This window comes from Aricia agestis, chromosome 10, assembly GCF_905147365.1.
Source record: "Aricia agestis chromosome 10, ilAriAges1.1, whole genome shotgun sequence".
NCBI classification, from domain to species: domain Eukaryota; kingdom Metazoa; phylum Arthropoda; class Insecta; order Lepidoptera; family Lycaenidae; genus Aricia; species Aricia agestis.
In genome coordinates this window covers 1367823-1391033 of record NC_056415.1, presented here as the reverse complement: position 1 = coordinate 1391033, position 23211 = coordinate 1367823, and positions in this window count along the sequence as shown.

Below are 23211 nucleotides of genomic sequence, written 5' to 3'. Positions count from 1 at the left end.
TTATGTCAATTTTTGTCGTGATATTTCGCATGGGATTGACGTCATAATCCAACTAAATATGGACCTCCATATCTGCATATGAATCAAGTTATACGATAGTACAAGCTAAGAGATGAATCACAAATATCCATAATCAATGTCTTTGTGTGAAATAATATATATATAGTACCCACAAGCAAGCAATCATAAATGAACATCACTCCCAGCATAAATTCTGACACATCGTCTCCAACCATCCATAAAAAGACTTCCGGTTAAAAAACTTTTCGAATAAATCATAATTATCGAAATATATTTTAATTAGTTACCGGGGCATATATCTTGCGTCATAAGGCACGGCCCGATGCCCCCAGAGCTCCCGGTGCTCCGGCAGAACATCTGTCTCCAATTTACCCCAGTAATGATCGTGAGAAATCGGTACTATCATAATTTTTGGGATTTGGAACTGGCGTGAAATTAAGTACAAATGTTGTGTTACTCGAAAAAAGTTACAAAGAAGAATAAATCAGTTGAATTGACAAAAAGTACACTTGGGAAGTGCCAGTAATAGTAAAAATTATCGAAGTAACAGAAGTAGTCAAACATTTCCACAGAAATTGATAGGATATTACTTCCTCCCCTATGTTGCGTCGGCGTTCTACCCTGTCTTCATCTAGACTGGAGTTTAACAATTTTCTCCTTTTCTAAAAAAGTGCAAAGTGTGGAAGAGGTTCTCAATCCAAAAATTACATTCAAGCCATGCTCAAAACGTAATAATATACTGGGTGTTAGGGTTAACACCGTTATCCTTTAAATCACACAACACTTTTTTTGAGTTCCCAGCATAATTGCTCTCATAGAAAAAGTTGTTCATTTTGAGGGGCTCATTTGATGGTTTTAAGGATAACGGTGTTAACCCTAACAACCTATATATAGTGCCCTATCAAATGTGTTTAAACCATCATTTCTCTCCAAAAGCTCTCCAATCCCATGACATACGATTAACTCACATGACAGGTTTAAATTAATAGACACCTTAATTAATGCCAGTCTAAAATGTAATGAATTTGACTTTATCATATCAACCAGAGGCATTCGAACAGCTATTGATTAGAATTAATTATTGAACGAACAAGTTAATCCGAAGTTGCGCTTTGAATGTATCTGAATATTTATATGGGTTCATTAGCGATACGATTCTATGGAATTATTCCATTTGTGGGCTGTGGGCTTTACTAATAGTGATTGAGATAAAATCTTATTTAACGAGGCTACCTATAAAATATAAAAAATATAATGCATCTGTTACCTTGGATTGAAATTGGGCATGTCAATAATAATAATTGATGATATGCCATACTTAAAAACGTATAATTCTAAACAAATAGAGCACCATTACCATTACATAAAGTAGTAGTATTTTACTATATACATAGGTATTTTACGTTTGTGACGATTGATGACCTAATTACCTTCGCCTATGAATAAATTTCTCTGATAGTACAATAATAAACCTTAAAGATAGATAGTGTCATGTTAAGAACTTTTAACTACAAGACGAGTCCACATAAATTATAATGATTTTTAAACTGATAATAGTTTTGATAATAAATCTGAATATACTATATCCAGTGGCTACTAAATATCTGATGTAATTTATATTTATGGCAATTGGCACTAGTGGCAATGAAGTATGTGATATATTTATCAAGCACCATCATCTAAGCGATCGATAAATCGTGTCTAGCAAACGGTGGGACTGAATCGAAAGGTGCAATTAAATCCCTCGAGATTAAATGGACTCCATCCATTTGTGGTCAGCTGTGGTCCAAGTGCTAAGTTGCGATTATGATGGAGATGGGCCAATTGCTGGAATGGAGGCAAATGTAAGTGAGGGAACTGACTGTAACTGTGAAGTAAATCGAATGAATCCATACTAATATTATAAATGCGAAAGCGTGTTTGTCTGTCTGTCTGTCTGTTACCTCTTGACGCCTAAACCGCTGAATCGATTTTGCTGAAATTTGGCATGGAGATACTTTGAGTCCCGGGAAAGGACATAGGATACTTTTTGTTCCGAAAAAATGTACGGTTCCTGCGTGATAAACGAGATTTGGCGCAACGAAGTTGCGGGCATCATCTAGTGTTATAATATAACATTAACAGAGAGAAAATCTTGTACATTTATATTATAAATGTACAAGATTTTCTCTCTGTTAATGTTAAGCATTATGAGAAAGAAAATCTTGCTAAACAAAACAACTAAACTGATTTCCTAAGTGATTGATTTCCTGGGTGAGGGGGCTAAGGTAATACTTTGGGTATTTGAATAGAACAATCTCTACGCCAGGCTAGGTCAGTTTTTAACAGCATGAATAAGGCAAAAAGCTCAAAAACACGTAATAATACATTTCGATCCAGCATCAGCAACAGCGTGGATCTAAATTCCATAACCCTGTACAAAACAATGTTTGTACCAACCACGTCTGATGCTAAAGTAATTAATGCCTCAGCTATGCATGCGTAGTGTACGGGAGGAATTTGAATAAATACTGGCGCTGATTCGATAAGCTAATGGCATCCATAATCAACAGATGATAAACAGAGGAAATTGTATTGCACTTTTTGATTGCGCTCATAAATTATCGCTTTATGGCGTAAGATTGCATGATTTATAGTTTTTATAGTAAGATGGGACTTATTTTAATACATGAGACAGTTTACTGGTTTCTTTACATTATTATGCAAGTCCTGAAATGTATGAGGAAAATACTAGCTAACTTGAAAACACCACCTATCTAATGCCCAAGTTAAAATTTTCAGTCAGTCCTAACTTAGATACTTCATTTAGAAAATTTAAAGGTTCTTCCTGCTCTATGAATACTAAAAACTAGTTTTTATTATTTGTAGTTCTCGCTACTACGTATAATATGTTGCGTCAAAATTTGCTATTAATCCTTGATTTTTTCGCAAGGTTTATCATAATATAATGTCCTTTACCGGGACTCTAAGTATGTTGTTTCCAAAATTCATTACAGACAGACAGGTAGATAAACAGAAAAACAGACAGACACACTTTCGCATTACAATATTAGTATGGATGGTAAGCTATTTCCATTCAAGATGTAAGGAAATCTCAGCACATATTTACGTAGTCTCCATCTAATATTCATATTGCGTTTGAGAAGCTTACATGTCCTGACAGTTTGGAATCATTAGAGCATAACATTTGAGACCTGTGGACTAGCGAGAAATACGAGAGTCCTGAGGAGAATTAGTGCTGTGTATAATGATATCGATAAAAGTAAATTGGATATTTGAAATGATAATATTATACATTAATAATTGTGTATTAGACATTTTGTTTTTTTTTTCTAGTTAATAAGTTTCCTCCTACCTTAATCCGCCTCCTTCACTAAAACGTATATTATGATCTGTAACGGAAGCTGTCATAGTAGTTAACTAGTACTTCTGAAAGTTGATTTAGGATATTTATCAGGATTGTCTTACAAAATATATCCAGTCGTCTCTTTAATCAATGTAGGTCATCATTCCTAGTATTTATCTAGTGCCGCGTAGGTATTGGGAACACTCTTTCGGGACTAAAAGAGAGCCAATATCAAATTTCAGTCAGTGTCCACCAAAATCCGTTCTGTAGTTTAAAGAAGTAACAACGTACATAAATCTCTTTCTATACAATGTATCCTAGCACCGGAGTCCGATCTCTGAAGGTTATGAAATATGGCATTTTTCATTGACGAAATGGGTCCTATTTTTTTTCTCTCTCTCGCGGTTGCAAAATGGCTGCCCATTTCATCGATAAAAATGTCATAATATTTTATAACATTAAAGGATCGGAAACATAATAACAGCAATTAATTCATTCAACAAGTTTCTTCCAAATTTTTCCTTTTACGAGTACTTTCATCGATATCATCGTCCCATCCCTACCGGCCAGCGTCAGGTCGTGTGACGGCACACTCGAGGTAATTGCCGTATCACCGCACCCGCCTCGGATCTCATTCTGGTCGTGAAAACTACTTCATTACTACATTGTTGCACGTGGTTAAGAAGTAAGAACATAGTGAAAAGAGAAAAAAGGCAGTATATATGTGGAAAAATTAATAAAAAAGTAGAGATAACGTCAGAAAAAAGGTTGAGTTTGATTGGAGAAAGATTTGGGAAAAAAGAAAATCAGAACACTCTTTTTTATGGTATTGAAAAGATGAGAAAGTAAGTAAATATTTGAAAATTTGAAATAAAAAAAATGAGGTGCAGATGGAGCCAAAAAAGGGATGAGATGGACTAAACAGAGTATTTAAATGAAATAATGAAATTGATCAAACTTTCCAAGATATTTTATGTGAATCCTGAAGATTATAATAAATCTACGAATAATATAGTTTTATTATTCGTAGTAATAAATGCAATTTTATATACTTAAGGAGAACTACATTTTAAATTTTCGAAAAAAAATTGATATCAAAAAGGACATACATGATACAATAGAGTGTTTTTTTTGTATTATGCTTTATGTAAGCAAACAGCTTATTTTTAAGTAAAATAATACACACACAATAACACACGAAAATAAAAATGTAATTTTCGTGTGAATAAGCTATTGCTTATTTATAAGCAATAGCTTATTTATTTTATGCAAAATACGCAGAGCCAAGAATAGCTAGCTCAATATTACTTGCATTTCACCAAATCCATCGAGAGCTGTGATGTCGAGAAATTAATTGCAGGTGCTAATGCCAGCGACGTCCAGACCAATCTCGTGTGCTGTGGAAATGTGTATTACATTCCATAATGCCAATATACACATTGGAAGTATGGGAAGAGAAAAATTAATAAATGATTATACCCACGTAGATGAGACATTGTTTGAACGAATTTAGTAGTTCTGAATTTGTTATTATTATTTCTGGCAAGACACAGTCACAGAGTGTTTTATTATTACTATCTGTTTTTTACCAAACGTTATTTTTGCGATTGAGAACGAGTCAAAAACTAATTCTGGCTATATGTATGTTTATTCCACGGTAAATCTATATAGCTCTGATTTTAATACCTACTTAGTGTCAATAGATACTTACTATAAAATCCTAAGTAACATAAACAATATGATTTAAAGTATTCAGGTTATAGTTTAAAACTTTTGATTATTAAAGTAAAAGAAACGCCAGCAAAAGGGGTGTTGGAATTTCAAATAATATTCCAAGGAACAACTTCTGAAATCACTTTTAATCATTCTCCTTGATCTATTGACCTGTAAAAGTTTAATATTCAAGGCGTATCCAATACTTTTCAATACCGACCCGCGCCCAGTGAACCGTACCGATTTAGATTACACGATTAATATTAATAGAACACGAAAATACAGGGCACAAACTAAAATATATGCTTGGTTGGGAGGCTGAAACATAAAGTGAATAGTTTTGGTCGTATGTTATTATGAACTTTAATTAATTAATTTTGTCTTTCAAAAACAAAAATTATTATTTTAACAATTACACGTTGTTTTTAAGAATTAAATCCTTTCTACCTCTGTTAGCTACCACTATCGAGAAATTTGCAGAGGAAATTGTTTTGAATTGTTGTCTTATTGAAATTTGAATTGTCTGTCTTAAATGAAGCTTGCTCACGAAAAATTAGCTTGATAGTCATAAAAAAAAAAATATTTTTTCTAGGGAACCTGTATTGATGTTGTAGAATATGATATCGGTTCAATTAACTCAATTCATAAATTTGATTGATCAAAGTATTACACCATGTTATTGCTAGCTAAAAGCTAACCTTTGTGAGGGTCATCACACCTTGACTGACTGATAACAACACATCTACATTTAAATAAAAATTACTATGTTAAAGCACAAATCAATAGGCGTGATAGTATTTCCGTAAAGCGTCTCCCAGACAGACGCGGCCTGCGGTGGCGGTGGCGGTGGCGGTGGCAGTCAGTTGGCTGGCTTGGCCGCGTGGTCGCGTGTGTCTGTGTCGTTCCTAGAACTCTCAAGTCATCCAACTGACCGCCACCGCCACCGCCACCGCAGGCCGCGTTTGTCTCGGAGACGCTTAAAGTGTAACACACAATGTAGAGGTTGTGGGATATTACACTAGCTTCGCTCGCCCTGATTATGTAAATTAAATAAATAATTAAAGAAATTTTAAGTATCGTAACATATCACATAGCTCACTCGCATCGTTAGGCGGTTCAAAGCTTCTAATGATGTCTTTCTATATAGAAATATAGAAAGATTTATATAAATCGCCGTGCACAGTCGTTATTCAAATCATTCATTTGTAAAAGAAAAAAGGTAAAACGAAAAACGTTCGTTATTTTTTGTAAGAAAACCGATCTATTATATCCTCCCGCGATCTAATTTCCCATTCATCGAAAGCCTTGTATCTGGATCTTATTTTGAATACAAGGTTTTTGCTTCGCACACCACTCTTATCACCTCGTGATAGAGTTCCAAATCCTTCGAGGGGATGCGAGAAAGATAACAATAAAAATCCAAAATAAAAATTCGAATGCCATTCCTAATCCGGGGGCGTAATTTTTTAAATTGTATTAATAATTTTCAGCTGCTAAATGAGATTGAAGATGTGTCTTAAAATTTAGAAACACATTGTTAGCATTCAAACGTTTTATATCAACTTGATGTAGTGGTGAAAACTAGAAACTATAATGATTCAATAAATTTTCATGATGAATATTTTATACTTAAACAATTTAACGACGGCGAAACTAATATTGTTTCTTTTCTTTTGTGACATCTTCTACTACCCTACGTTCAAATTGGTGACTTTATTTAGATTCAAAAATACCCCTTTCATTTGTAATAAACCAAATAATAAAGTTTCATCAAACGCCTGCAACACTATAATAAGAAAAGTTGCAAGAAACAACTCGGTCGCAACACGCAGTACGTTCTGATCCGGCTAATTAAATGATCACTCACCCCAGATTTACGGGGTTTCGGACTTAGGAACTACCGTGTACTGTAATTACTTTCAGGAAAAAGGGTTGAAATACTTGTGGGTCAAAGTTTAAGGTGAACTCAAAAACTCAAGCCCAAACTCAAACTATGGGTGTTAAATGATTGTGATTTTTAATCGTCAAATATTAATCGGCATTGACTAGTGTTTTTAAAGAGTTATGTAGTGGCCTAAACATGGAATAGACTAATTTTTTTTAATGAAATAAGGGGGCAAACGAGCAAACGGGTCGCCTGATGGAAAGCAACTTCCGTCGCCCATGGACACTTACAGCATCAGAAGAGCTGCAAGTGCGTTGCCGGCCTTTAAGAGGGAATAGGGTAATAGGGAGGGTAGGGAAGGGAAGGGAAAAGGGGAGAGTAGGGAAGGGAATAGGATAGGGGATTGGGCCTCCGGTAAACTCACTCACTCGGCGAAACAAGCAAGCGCTGTTTCACGCCGGTTTTCTGTGAGAACGTGGTATTTCTCCGGTCGAGCCGGCCCATTCGTGCTGAAGCATGGCTCTCCCACGTATGAAGTAATTTCAGAACTTAGAACATTTAGGGCCTGTTTCACCACTTTCTGATAAAGTGCCTAATAGGCTATTCACAACTTTTTTGACAGATTCTCCATACTTGATCTGACAAGTTAATTGGTGGATAGCCTTATCAGGAAGTGGTGAAACAGGCCCTTAGGCTTTTGAAGTCTTATGATAGGAATTTGTCTATTTATCATCATTGTTTTGTAGTTAGCCCACCAAAATTTCGAGTAATGTGGATGAACTCCCGATATAAAACAAAAAAACTTCAAGAACAGGGCAATAAAGCTGGGCAGCCTCTATCATGAGCTCTTAAATCCATTCAAGCAAGGCAAGCTTTCAATGCATCAGTTTATCCTGAACGTATTTAATACAAAATTGTTCACTAAATATTCATTTTAATCGATGTAATTAACGATATCTCGATATTGTCTCGAGAGCCTCATAAAAAATTCAATAAGCTCGATACGAAATCGCTCAATTTTAATAATCTCCAAAGGATTCAATGGAAGGAGATCAGCTCATTTCCTTTATAAAAATGTCCAATTTCTATCGGAGGGGTTTCTTGTCAATCACCTAGCTAATTGAATGAATGCTTGATCGAGTTTCTCCTTAGCGTCCCTCCCTCGGGAAATGAATAGTTTCCTGGATTTTTTGTACCCCACTGTCAGAGCTGTTTCTATATCTATTGCGGTAAATATACCAACTTGGGATTCTTTTGAGCAAATAGTACAGTTGATTGAATCTTGTTTTTAGATTTTTTCGGATGATAAGATTTAAGATGACCTTAAAATTTTAAAGTAGGTAATTTTTCTGTCTTAACGTCTGTACTCTTTATGTGGAATTAGATACTTTGTACACAAAATAACTGTTGTACGTTTTATTTTTTACACCTTATAATATTCAGTGTTATTTTCTTAAGAAATCCATGGTGTAACTCGATGGTTGGTATTACAGGTATTGCACGATAAGTACTTCCACGTTCCCGGCTTACCATAAAAATACTCGGGAAGTTAATTTATTTACTCGGTCCAAACCAATCGACCCGGATAATTTCAATCGGACCAAATCCGGCTATAGGTGGGCCTCAATCATATATTCAGCAGTTGGAAATTGGGTTTGAACCGTATGGAGATATCAGAGATTTTGGGTTCATTAAAATTAATGCGATAGGTTGCAATCTTCTCTATTTGAGCTTCTACGGAAGGAGAAATTACCGTTTGGGTCTTTGTCTAAGGGAACACAAGCCACGTCACCACAAATATGATTTTAAACAAATGATCAAAAATTGGCATACTTCCGAATGTAATGTAATAATAATAATAGCTCCCACACCGGTTTCGGTGGCGGTGGCCGGTTTCATTGAAACCAGGCCAGCTACGCAGGAGTAATTTTATAGTGCCCAAGTGTGTGCGCAGTACACAAGAGCACTCTCTATTCCTTTACTCTCATAACCCAGTGGGACGGAAGACCGACACGACCGGCGAGAGATCAGGCGCAGGACCGACTTTTTACATGCCCATCCGACACACGGATCATCTTACTTGTCAGACAATGAGGTGATCAGCCTGCATTGTCCTAACCAAACTTGGAAATAACATGTTTCCAACACGGGAATCGAACCCACGAACCCCGAGTCGAGAGCCGCGCTCTATACCACTAGACAACGGAGGCGTTGTACCCAATGTACAAATAATAAAGAATTGGTTATTATGGATGTATAAACATAAATATACAGCACTTTAACAGAAAAGCGGAGAACGCAACTTCCTAAATTACCGGAAGCTCAATACAAATCGAAGAAACAAAAAATAAGAAAGGAATTACAATGTAGATAGAATTATTACAACAAACAATAAAATATAATAAATGCCACAAAGGATTTTTACTGGCAGAATAAAGTTTGGCAAGGACAAATTGTACTCCTACGGGAAAGCGGTGATTGGAATAGTTTGGAGCCCTGTTTTACCTGTTACCTGTGTTTTTGTACCCTTGAGACCGTATACATTTCATAAATTGATAAAACCAAAAATAAATAATGTTTTATCTTGGGTTGGTTAAGAAATGAAATTGACGGCATAAGTTCAGGCTCAACTGAAATAAGTTGTGGATATGAATGGCAATGTAACTTAAGCTACCACTTCCTTTACGTAAAGGAAAAGAAATACTTAAATTTTACGTAAGTATTTATTTTGTTCGGAGACCATAAGTATTTTCTTTTTTTTTAACAAAAATCTAGTAGTGGCAAAAGTACTGATAAATTTATTCATAGGTAGATCACGGACCTTTGTCTTTTAATCGTGATTATTTTCTTGGTCTGTCTGCTGGGCCAGACGTAACCTGACCAAGTATCATAGGTCCACCATCTGAATTGATTTATCAGATTGTACCTTGATTTCCCCATACAGAAGTGAAAAAAAAGTTGTTTTTTTCGCGCTACTACTTTCACAGTGAACTCTCTACGGGGAACACGTACACAGCCTAAATTATTATCACTTAGTTTTGTTACACCCTGTATAGCTACTTGGTTGTAATATAATATTATGTGACTTTGTATGTATGGATTTGGAATGCTAAAATGTATCATCAAAAAACTTATTACAGATAGCAGAGAGATTTTTATGAAAATTAATGCACAACATGAGTACACCGGACAGCTCAAGTCTGGTGCACTACAAACAAAGTACATGTAAAAACATGTAAACTACGTCGCCCGGTGTACTCGGACCGTGCTGTTCGTATTCAACGATCCTCCTGCAGCGTGACCTGAATTAATGAAGTAAAATCCTCGTCCAAACAATTTTGGATCCTTCCTTTTGATAATAGAGTTTACTTTCGTTGTACGAGTGTTTACACCTATGAAAAGAACGGCTTCATCTGTTTCCTGCGAATATTTTTCGTTGTTTTTCTAAACCGGGGTGAGTTTTGTTTTGGGAGTTTCCCCGCTTTCCCAAATGGGATTGAGTTGGAGCTAAGGACGAAGTGTTTAGGGCTTTGGAATGAGGATTATGATTGTGTGATTATCCTTTTCAACCTTTAACCTAGGTTTTATAAGCAGGCTTTGAGGAAAAACAAGCCTAATTTAAATATTTAATTGTAGAAATACCAAGTTTCGTTATAAGTGCACCAGCTTCTATGTATAGACTTATCAATAAAGAGCAGCGCCCTTTAAGTTGTTCACTTACTAACAGGCAATCTTCTTTTCACTTGCTTGCTTCTCTTTTACATATACCATCTGAAAAAAATCTAAATCTTCAAAGAAACCAAAATTGAAAGACATGTTGATGCTGATGATTCTTAAACTAATTTCTTCTTTAAAATAATTTCCAAGTTCCAAAACGATTGGACGCGGAATAGGACTTTAAACATTTCAACTGAAAAGAAAATATAGAAGAATTTCAGCGGCGCCATACGAGTTCTTGGAAAAATATAGTCATCGAACCAATTTTCTACAATTTACTTTACTTCACCCACCGTGTTATTTTCCTAAGCGTTTCTTTGTCTTCATTTAATGATACGTTTGTTGTATGATTTGGTTTAGTCCTATCATTAGACACTATGGAAACGGCATAATACTCGCCACAAAAAGCAGATGTTCTTTCACAAAACTAATAATATTTTTTCTAATTATGAAAATCTTAAAAAAAACAATACCTGTGTAAGGCTTTAAGCTTTAAGCAGATTTTTAAAATTAAAAGTAACAAAAATATCATTTTAAAAATCTAAACAAAATATAAACGCAGTTTATAAGCTTTATAGTCAGAGTAACATACTGGTAATATATTATGTACTACACGTACCTATTTACGAAAGTACTTTAACAACATAAAATATTACATTATTTTAAATAATATCACCGTTATATTAAGCTCAACCTATTTGGCGTTGATAAGACGTTAGAGGATGTTATGCAAGTGACTGTGTTAATGTAGTGTACTCTAGCGGTGTATCAAAGATAAAGATAATGTCACCTTAGTCATATATTATAAAAATAATCATAAAATTTAAATTCTATTCAAGGAAGTTTAGTCTTCCTAAAGAAACAGATTCGGTAATCTTATACATATATAAAATTCTCGTGTCACAATGTTAGGCCGCGTACTCCTCCGAAACGGCTTTACTAATTTTAACCAAATTTTATACGCATTTTCAGTGGGTCTGAGAATCGGTTACTGGGTACTTATTATATTGATAAGTGCATTTGTTGAATAAATAATAGAAAATTATTACAACTCGAGACTGACGGCGACCATTGTTTGTGCGACGGGATAGCGATGAACGTTGCCACGGTGACATACCTATTTAGTCACTTCAATAAAATAATACGGGCGAAATACTTTATATGGCAAAGAAATATTCGCCGGGACAGCTAGTAATTACATAATATTAGATAATTTCAGAACAGTTCATCCAATTTAAGCTTCAAGAGAGAATATAAATTCATACTGCATAATTTATATCCTACCCCTGCCGGTTGAGAATAAAAACTATTCTTCTCTTAACGAAATGAAATAAGTAGTAAAATATTTAAAAGTCACTCATAATTCTATGATAAAATCTAAACTTTTGTATTTAACTCAAAGAGGAAACTGAGTAACATCCCTGACTTTAATTATTCACTTGGAGTTTCATTAAAAAAGTTTTGTGAAATAGATTGTAGTTAAACGTTTAATTTTGAAGGTTACTCGAGTATAAAGACAAAGAACATGACTCATAAAATAGAAGCAGCAAGAAGAACCAATAAACTATCTAGACTAAAGTTTAATTAAATTTTGTATTGTCTAAAATATTGGGGCGCAAGTGACAAGCTGTAGCGAGATGTACCATCGAGGAAATTTATTCCTAGGCAGTTGACAGACCAACGTCATTTGGTCGGATCATGTCAATTCAATGTTAATTATTGTAATCTGTCGGCTGGGTTTGACGTAACGCGACCAAACTACGTAGGTCCCCGATCTGCCTAGGAATCAACTTCTCTGATAGTATATAATATTATTATGTTTGTACGTTAGGAGATTGTGGACCATAATCAGATATTTTAGTAGATTATATAACTTTCAATGTTTTCGGGAAATTATGATATATTATTAGCTGTGCAAAACTATCTGCTCTATGTAGAGACATCACTAACAAAAGGTTGATTACTAATAACAAAGAAAGAAGGAAACTAGTCCAAGCTATAACAACGAGTTAAAGAGTCAACAAGTTATTTTTTCTACCTGACAACTTTACCAACCCAATCAATAACTACAGGCTGCAATTAAACCTTCCTGCCAATTTTTTTCCAGGGCTTGGGTATCATTAGGACCATTTAAAAAAAAATTGGGTGTTATATTTTTTTATTGACATATTTTATCCCATTTAAAATCGTTGCAGAACGGTCACTCAGCGCGCGGGGGAATGATCGGGGATAGTGCGTTAGAGTAGTGTTTTTTAGGATAACTTTCGGAAGCTATTTCTCAACATTTTAGTACTGAGTGTTTATAAAAGAAAAAATACGTGTATTTTTATTTTTAAGAAGGATCAATAGATCAAAATTTGGCAGGAAGGTTTAATTGAACCTTATATAATATCCATAAGAATTAAACAAAAGGCAACCGTTATAATATCTTTTGTTATGGACAAAAAAGTACGCTTCAGCTTATCACATACACGCGTCTGTAAGTTATCGCTATAATTTAAGAAGTTTGAACAAACTTTGAGCTGGCTTTAACCTGACAACGGGACGCTTTATAATTCAACTATTGTTATCGTCCATTTAAATAAAAGTGGCCAGAGTAATTAAAACTTGTTAATTGCTTCCCAACTCCTCTAACGATGTCCTATTATAAATATTTGAAGTGGTTTTGATGTTGTTGTAATAATACATAGTGGGAACGTTGTCAATTAAGAAAGTTTTATTTTTCACTTAAAAAATTGTTTTTGGGTCTACGTAGCCATTAAAGGGAGTAGATACTATAATTTTGATTCACACAATTGGGCATCTTTACATTTTTGAAAATATTGTGAAGTAAATCGCTTTTCATTAGCTTTGAAGTATATTATTTTCAGTTGTAGAGAAATATTATGTGTATCTTTGTAAAGTCTGTTATATTCATTTTCAAGTATTGCAATAAATCTTGTAAAAATCCCAAGTACTACGAATAGCTTTTCTTATCGCTTCATATTTCAAGTATTACATTCAGACAAAATTCTTCTTAAATTTTGTGAAATTTTTGGTTTGGACCAAACATAATTTTTATTCAGAAAAAGATCACAGATAATATAGCTAACAATGATCAGCACACATTAGATCAATCGTACTTACTATAGACAAAACTATATTAGATGTCTCGGTAATTTCTGAAGGCGGGTAGTCGGGTAGGGTTTCAAAGAGCGAGTCCTCAAGACACAAAGACCATTGTGCTCCCAGACAGGCGTCAAATTGTACTATGTTCTATGCCATTATGTCGCTAGGACCTATTGGATTTTTCACTACTATGGAGCTTTAGAGCTATGGTAGCTGTATAGTGGTGTAGTTTCGATATGTCATATAAAAGACCAATGAAAGATTTTTAGATGCTTCGTTTTAAGGCGACGACGCCTTGATAATTTGGCTGTAGCGATATCGATTTTTCTCAGCAATGACTGAAGCTAAGAAATTAAAGTTCATTGTCAGTGTTCATCATGACGTCTTTGTCTTTGAATTACCCATAGCATAACACGATTGGTCAACTTTTATAACACAGAATAATTATTCAAAAAGGCCTCTGTAAAAAAGGGATTCTAATTTTGCCAGCAGAGGAGAGTGATTTAACCTTCCAAAATTTGTACATAGATTGGTTCAAGCATACACTTTAATTTGCCTATAGCTTATATGAAATATATTTATGGTTTTTGAATTACGCGACAAAAACCGTTTTGTCTCTTACGCCCTTTCCATTTCTTGTTTGCTAGATATATAGAAAACAAGCAATCTAAAACATATCCAACGCGGTTTTTTACTTTAACGCGGCGTCACCTTCATGTTTGGTATGTACGAAAAATTACCATAATGCTCGCATTCTATTTTTATTATTTCTATTTTTATGCACTTTACTTAATGTTTCATTTCTCACAGATTTTATTTCTTACTAAGTCGTTTCCAATAAATTTACCGACCAGGGAAACTTGTCACAAAAGTTCGACGCTCAATTTGAACCACCGGCTTCCAAAACAAAACTTAGTAACCCAAAAACTTTGCAAAATCCAATTCCGTTTATTGGACACAAACGACATTCAAATTCCTCAAGTTAACAGTAAATATACAGAAAAACACGGAGGCATCTGTCACTGACAGCCCACCTCATGGCAAATTTATTCCGGGTCCAAAAAGAGTAAATTACAAGAAAATATTGTCAACCGCATGTTAGGGGTGAGATTTTAAAGCGAGTGGAATACTGATGTTTTGTTTTACATCCCATGTATCTATGGAATATATGATAACCTTTTTTTTTTTTGGGAAATGTGCAAAATATCTTGACTGGCATTTTTAATCGAATATCAGCTACTAGTGTTTGTAAGAAAACCAATGTTGATAACTCTTTTTCAAGTAATATCATTGCTAAATGCTAACATTAAAACTAGGTAATGGACAAAAATCTACTATTTCTATCAGCTTCACGCGCATCTTAAATTTTCAAAATGGTTATACAAATACTTACAGGCTAGGCTCAGAAAAAAACAGCCTTAGCTTGGCTTTTGAAAAAAAAATTAAATGACTAAGTTATCTGGATTGTATCTTTCAGTTATCTATTCAGATAACTGAAAGATAAATGATAAATACTAAGATAGTAGAAACATTAGCTAAAATAAGAGTACTTCTTAAAGTGGGTGCGAAGACGAAGCGAGGTGCAGAGAGAGCTACACGACAATTTAAAGGTCCAACAGAATTAGCATAATCACAAAAGTTCCAAATGAACTTCGCTCTCCGGGGAGGGATTAGGAGGAATTAGTTTATAAGAATTTGTGACTTTGGAATTCGAATCATCATCATTATCTAGTATGAAAAATAAACTTTATTATGGGGTTCATATTTTTAAATATTTTGTAACATAAAAAAGTAAACTTGGTAAGTGATTAGGTTGCGAACGCAAAGGAATCATAGCTAGGTAAATGCCAAATATTAAAAATTGAATTTACAAATATTTAATTTTATTCCATATTCAGTAATAGGCGACATGTAACTTCATGCCAGCGATGGCAGTCTATTCTTTACATGAAAACCGCAGTCTTTTTATCGTATACCAGGGGCACACACGAACGGTATCACAAAAAGAACATTTTTAATCAGAAGGAATCTTTTAGCGTTGACAGGAGTGAGATATTAAAGTATCCCCCACTCCGCCCCCTTACATTGTCACGGTTTTGTTTCGTCGTAATTACTGAGCATAAATGGAGAAGGGAAGAAAAATATTAACAGCCTTTTGGAGTTTTCCATGCGAGTACTGTCTTTGAGCGCGCTACGGGGGTTCCGTTGGCAGGGAAACAAAACGTTGTACTGGGACCACACTGACAGAAAACGGCGAACTATTATGGTGATAACGGATGGTAAGACTTACTAATATTATGAATACGAAAGGGTATATTATGTATGTGTGTATTAAGAGACACACTTTAGTATTTCCCTTTTCAAGCTTAAGAGCTGAGCGGAGCTGTGTTGCGAGGAATGTGTTTTTGAGAACCAATAGCATTTAGATGTCATGGCAAAGTCATGTCAATGAAGCGATTCTATTGGTTTTCAAAAACACATTCGTAGCAACACAGCTCCGCTTACCTCTGGTGGAAACGCAGTTAAATGGGTGTAGAAATCTGATATGGAGATACTTCGAGAGACGGAAAAATGACATAGGATAGTTTTTGTTGCGATAAAATGTACGGTTCCTGTGTTATGAACGAATTTCTTCGCAACGAAGCTAGTTGCGGTAGTCATCTAGGTAACGTTATTTTAAAACTATTACCTCTTCACGCATAAACGGCTGAGCCAATTTAGAAAAAAAAAATGCTATGAAAATGCTATGTATGCTAGGATAGTTTTTTTTTTTTGCGGAAAAATGTGTGATAAACTAATTTCGGTGCAACGATCCAAAGACTTACTGCCTCACTCAGATTACTTCATTATCAATTAAATGAAGGTTTTGACAAAAAGCACCATTCATTATTTGTCGAACTTTCTCTGAGGGCGGCAGTTAACATGTAACAAAAATATTATATAATATGTGTTTTGGAAAAACCCCGAGTTTAATGAATAATAGTATAACGAAGTAGTTAAAACATTTTAAAACAAACCACTTAGAACCCAATTAATTTTGAATTACAAATTGTCTTTAATTACAAGTTGCAAATTATTGCCGTGGCCTACAGCAAACTAAATGGCAATTATAAAATTATCGAATATTAAGTTATTAAGAAACTTCCTGGAAAATTACAAAATAATAATACCTATATATTATTACTTATATGATACCTATATTATCTATATACATATATCCGTAGGTAGCACTAGAATTGGTAATGTCACAAGTCACAACTCACAAGTGATTCGGCGTATTCAAAAACTGTGGTAAACGCTTTTTATAATTTTCTCTATCTGTATTATATTCTTATCTGCAATTTTTACTTGGATGATTTTTTAAATTATAATATCCAGAGACGGTCCTTCATCCAGCCACCCTTTTTCTAGTTATCCCTTTAAAAACCATGACAAGCCCTGCTTGTACCACGTCAAAATTTCTACTTAAATTGTCAATAAGCGGTCGCCGAGATCGATTTATCACGTGGCTCTCAATATTTCACGGCCGAGTGGAGTTGAGCGACGGAGGTAATGGCGCGAGCTGGCCGAGGGAAAATCCCTGGATTTTTGTCTAGGTCAAATTGACTATAGCTGATAGGTTTTGGCTCCTTAGGGTGGAAAAAAAACTTTTTGGAATGACCTATTCCGGGATGAAAACTATTCTTTTTTTCCCGGGAGACAAAATGCCATCATGCCAAATTGCATAATTTCGCAATTATTGGCACGGATTTTTAACTGTCACTATAGTTTTTATGTTAAATACTAACTTTGACTAATCTTTAAATATCGCTAAAAAGAATATAATATCATACAACATCATTTCCTTACTTATTAATAATTATGAATCTATACGTGGGAGAGCCATGCTTCGGCACGAATGGGCCGGCTGGACCGGAGAAATACCACGTTCTCACAGAAAACCGGCGTGAAACAGCGCTTGCGCTGTGATACCGAAGGCCCGATCCCCTACCCTATTCCCTTCCCTAACCCCCCCTATTCCCTTCCCTTCCCTACCCTCCCCTACCCTATTCCCTCTTAAAAGGCCTTCAACGCACCTGCAGCTCTTCTGATGCTGCGAGTGTCCATGGGCGAAGGAAGTTACTTTCCATCAGGTAACCCGGTTGCTCGTTTGCCCCCTTATTTTATTTAAAAAAAACACGAAGTTTATAAACTACAAACAATGATTGCAAAAACCGTACTGTAATCCATTCCACATGTCGCTAATAAGGATTAACAACACTATCGAATGTTTAAAATGCGCGTGCTTTTTTCCGACTACTGCGAAGCCTATTAAAGAAGAGTAAAGGATTAAATAAAAATAAAATATTTGAAATTATATTTTATTTAATCACTTACTTAATATTTTATTTCCTTTCTCCTTAAAATTTACCTTAAAACTGTGTTAGGGTTATCTACGCTGACTGGTCAATGGGCTACTATGGCGAATCTAATGTACCTATCAAAATATTCGTAGTATTTGATAGTTTTGTAAATGTATGTATCTCCGTCTTTATCGTAGTCTAGCTATATATAATGAAGGTATTACAGCTGAAATTTATTTTGTTTGCACCTTACTCTGTGGGTAATAAAATGCGCATAGTAGCACCACAGTACAAATGTACAGTAGAGCCTCTTTCAACAGAAACTCCAATCGGGCCACGCCCACATAAGCGTGATTTCAATCAACGTTAAGGCTGCGTTTCCACCAGAGATGTGTTGCGAGGAATGCGTTTTTAAGATCCAATAGCATCGCCGCGTAGAGCGATGTCACGGCAAGGTTACGTCAATGAAGCAATAGGCTTGATGACTATTTTTTTTTCTTATTGGTAATTGAACGACCCTTAAAAAATAGAAACATCGCTGAAAGAATGACTCTGATAGCTTAAAAATTCACCAAGATATGACAATTCAAACATCTCATAAAATAGACCCGCCCGAAACGCTCCATACAAAGTGCTACGAAAGACTGACGTCACTCTTTCGTAGTTTGTACGCATCGGGAGAAAACTTTGTTCGATAGGTATATTAAATATTGCGCTTATGAAAGTGGTTTTTTTAAAAAAAATACAAATGTATTCTATCGAGCTGAAATTTTGGGAACACTTATTTTTTACTGTGATTTCTTTATTTTATTAACAAAATTCGCTAATCTTTGACCTTGTCATCATCCCTATTCTATTGGTTCTCAAAAACACATGCCTCGAAACACATCTCTGGTGGAAACGCAGCCTAAAGCGCTGAATAACACAGTCGGGAGTATTACGTCACTGTCGTTGACATTATGACGATTCTCCTTAGTTTCTTGACTTTTTACATTGTGCTGTCTAGCTTAGCTTGGGGAGGGATTGGGCGGATCCAACTCTACATATTATCTTCTAGTTACTTTCGCTGCTGGTCCTGTGATATCACGTATTCCACAGGTTCCCTGAAATCAAATCTAAGGGTCAGCGTAGTTAATTACTGCTATCGATGCCGCTTTCAAAAGTCCCAGTGGTGGGAATGTGTGTTCGTCTAAAGCCTTTCTCTCCCTATGTTGCGCCAATTTGATTTGGGAGGCAAGAGTTACCCTACTGTATAATATATTTGTATCGTGGCACTACCGTACAATATACGAAACGTTCAGTTTACTTTAATGTGGTTGAGGTGTGAGAGTTTTACCTTATTTTCTCAGCTGGTTTTAATATGGTGTACCAAAATGGTTTACTGTTGCCTGTTTCGTTAAATTCAAAAGTCCTCATTATTTTTATTAAATATACTAGCTGTCCCGGTGAACTTCGTGTCACTTTGAACCTTTGTCATCTTCCATGGACTTCTACAAATATTTTAAGACTAAAATCAGCCCAATCCGTCTAGCCGTTTTCGAGTTTTAGCGCGACTAACACATTTGAAAATCCATTTTTATATATATAGAAATTATAATTTTTCTTTAAACTGTTACTGTATTACCGGAACTTGATGAGACAAAGTATATTGGGAACACACAAAACCAAAATTAAAGAGACAATATGGCTTAGCATTTTAAATTTACATATCATCATTTAATTATAACATTTACGCATTGTCCCAACTCATTTCGATGAGAAGGGAAAAAGAGAACAGATTTTTATCTCATACCGGTAAGATAAATAGTTTTTGACTTTAAAAGTACATATAAGGTTCTATTATTAATCGTTATTTTTCATGAAATCAAATTGACCATTAATGCTTGTTAGTTGTTTTATCACATTAACTTTCAGTCCCTTTTGGAACCCTTTCCAAAGCTATAGAAAAGTACACCTGGTTTGTTTGCTTAGTACACGAATCTCCCCTCGCTAACATTAATAATAATTGGAAATAACAACAGACAAAATCGAATATAATCAACAATAGTCAAACACAACTGATTAACAATTTCGGCCGTGTTTACCTGGCCGAATACTTTGTATAATATTTACTGCTAGTAGAGCTGCCGGTAAATAGAGGAATAGCCATTTTTTTAAATCACTTTGTAGATTGGTGTAAGCATTCACAGTACGTGAATATCAAATACATAATTGCAAAGAATAATTATATATATTATTCTTTGCAATTATGTAAGATTCTTTCATTTTTTTTCTTTTTCTAAACCTTATGTTCACTATTCTGTAAAATACTCGTAATACCAAGTTCTGGTTCAAGGAAGAAGAATGAAAAAATACCTCTAAAACGCGTTTTTTCTGATGAATAGATAAAACTAGCGCTAAGTCCATAGAAATACAAACTGATATCTATGGCTAAATCCTTTTTTCCGTCCCAAAGAGGATTATAAGTTCTACTAGCAAAGTTTCATTAAAACACTTGCAGTTGTAACCTCGGAACCGAATAAATGTACAAAGCGTACAAGACTTTAAACGCAAAATATTCTATTGCATATTCTATGTTTGGTACACATTAATTCATCACATATTACGAAAACAACACTTATCTTCGTTATTAGAGGATGATGATGAAATAGATTTGATGGCAAATTCATAATTACAAGTCTGAAGGTTGCTGGTTCCCTCTCGCAGACACACAATATATTTACCCCTATTTCTTGAATATTCATGGCTGAAATCGCATAATGCCGTCCCCTTTCATTACCATCCCGGCTTATGCCTTTGTATTTTTGTGTCACATTATTGCATTTTCACTTAGCTCCGTATTTTTGTATTCAAATAAAGGATTTTACTGTTGAGGTCCGTCTGGTTTGTAAGGTGGATGCTTTTACGTAGATATTAACTTTGTCGTTTTCCAGTCACATTTGTGTTATGAAATTCATTTTCCATTGTCATCTGGCAACTATATTTTAAGGTTTTATGAAAAAGTATGTAGCTTTAAGTTGAATACGCAGAAAGTGACAGCAACGACAGTGAATGGGTTTCCACTTTCCACGTTACTATTAACACCGCGGCTGAAATTCCTCATGCTCTAAATGTCTACCTGAAATCAAACGAACAACGCTTACAAGATAACTGAAATCAAACAAAACAATAATTTTCACAAACGGAAATCCAAGTGATGACACTTCAATCGAGGACGAACATTTAAAATTACCGAGAAATAATAATGGCGGACGAGAATAGCTCAAATAAAATTCCCTTTGAGTGCACGCTCAGACGGCGGTCTTAACGAACTGCGAAATCACAAACGGTCTATGTGTTCACCTCATTTGAACATATTCTACACAAATCTGGCGTTACATGCATTTAATGTCGACGGAGATTTAGGTGAGACGGAAATAGGTATCCGTGACATTGTGTTTTTAACTTGGAATTTCCGTCTGCTCGAGAGAACATCAGAAGTTCCTGTCGATGACTCTTTTAACCTAATGTTTGGATTCTAAAATCTTAGTACAAATTCTTAGGTAACACAGGCAGGCAGGCATAGTATTTATTACTCAATTTAATGGTCGTCACATGAATAATAATTCATATCTATTGTTAAATCTGTCAAAACATATCCTTTTTAGGCTTAAGTACCCAAAGGGTAAAAATGGGACCCTATTACTGAGACTTCGATGTTTGTCTATCTGTCTGTTTCCAGGCTGTATTTCAAGAACGCTAGTCCGACTCGCACTTGGCCAATTTTATATAATATTATCTGTTTCCCTGTCTAATTTTTGTTTGCTTCTGAGAAAAGAATTGGGACATTAATACCTAATTCTTGATTACCTTCTCACTACTACCTAGGTTTTAGTCACCCCAAAAATTTTCGTAGCCAAGGAGAAAAAGGTCTACACTAACGATCAGACATCAATCCTTTATCATATCAATAATGATGAATTACACGATGACTTGCTATTATCAGCCTCATCATTTTTCACCGCGCCCAATAAGTGACAGTCATCGCATAACGAAGCGAATAAACGCTGATTATGATCACCAATGATAGCCGCATCGAGAGATTGGGAATCTCTTCATCTCTTTATTCCTTTGTATCCTTAATTCTATCGTTTTCATAGTTGCTAAGGATATAATCAGAGACGAGTTGAAAGGAAATCAAATTTAGAGTCAGACTTATTATCCATTTTTTTGGACGTACCGGTCTGATTTGGGGTGGCGGTTTAACCCCAAGAAAATATTATTATAATAATAGCATGAGATTATTTCCATCAAAAATATTCTTACTTCGAAATATATTATAAATAAAATTTAAACTTATAAAGGCCCCATATACGAGAAAGCCGACCCATCCAGTTGGACGGACTGCCTGTGCATTCCCATGTGTATGTCCGGTTTGGTCGACCTGCGATCACTTCATCTGCGGCTTCCCCGTATACCTTAACGCCCGCCCGCCGTTATAGTTAACTATAACCTTTTTTTTTTTGATGCACAGAGGAAAGCCTTCATGGGTACCCCGGGTTGGGGGATATACCGCAGTTAAGCTGAAGCACCCCGGAGATATGTGGGACTCCCGGCGAGAAGCGCCGGGCTTACCCACTAAAATCACCTGCTGTTTGCCTTTAGCCGTATACGGAGGGATATCCTGGATATTATATCTAACACAGGACTCCCTCCACGACCGGCCGGTCTACCTCAAAAGGGACCGGACCACCAAAGTTAGGGAACACTTAGGCAGCCTTAACTATAACCTCCTAAAATGTAGTTGAATCTGAAAAATTAAATGCAAAAATCAAACGAAATTCTTCATAAAATCGTCTATGTAAAAGGTCATAATTTGCATTTGTAGGTACATCAGAATGCGACACCGCTAAAGAGATTACGTTTTTAATCCCCTCATTATGCCGGGGATGAGTGCCGACATTAGCACACAGGGCTGACGGGTTTCCAGTATTTGTTCAATAAATTATAGTGATTTTAGCGATGTTTGGCTCTAGTTTTACGATTATTTAAATATACATATTATATATAATATGTACAGACGACGTCAAGGCGTGAAA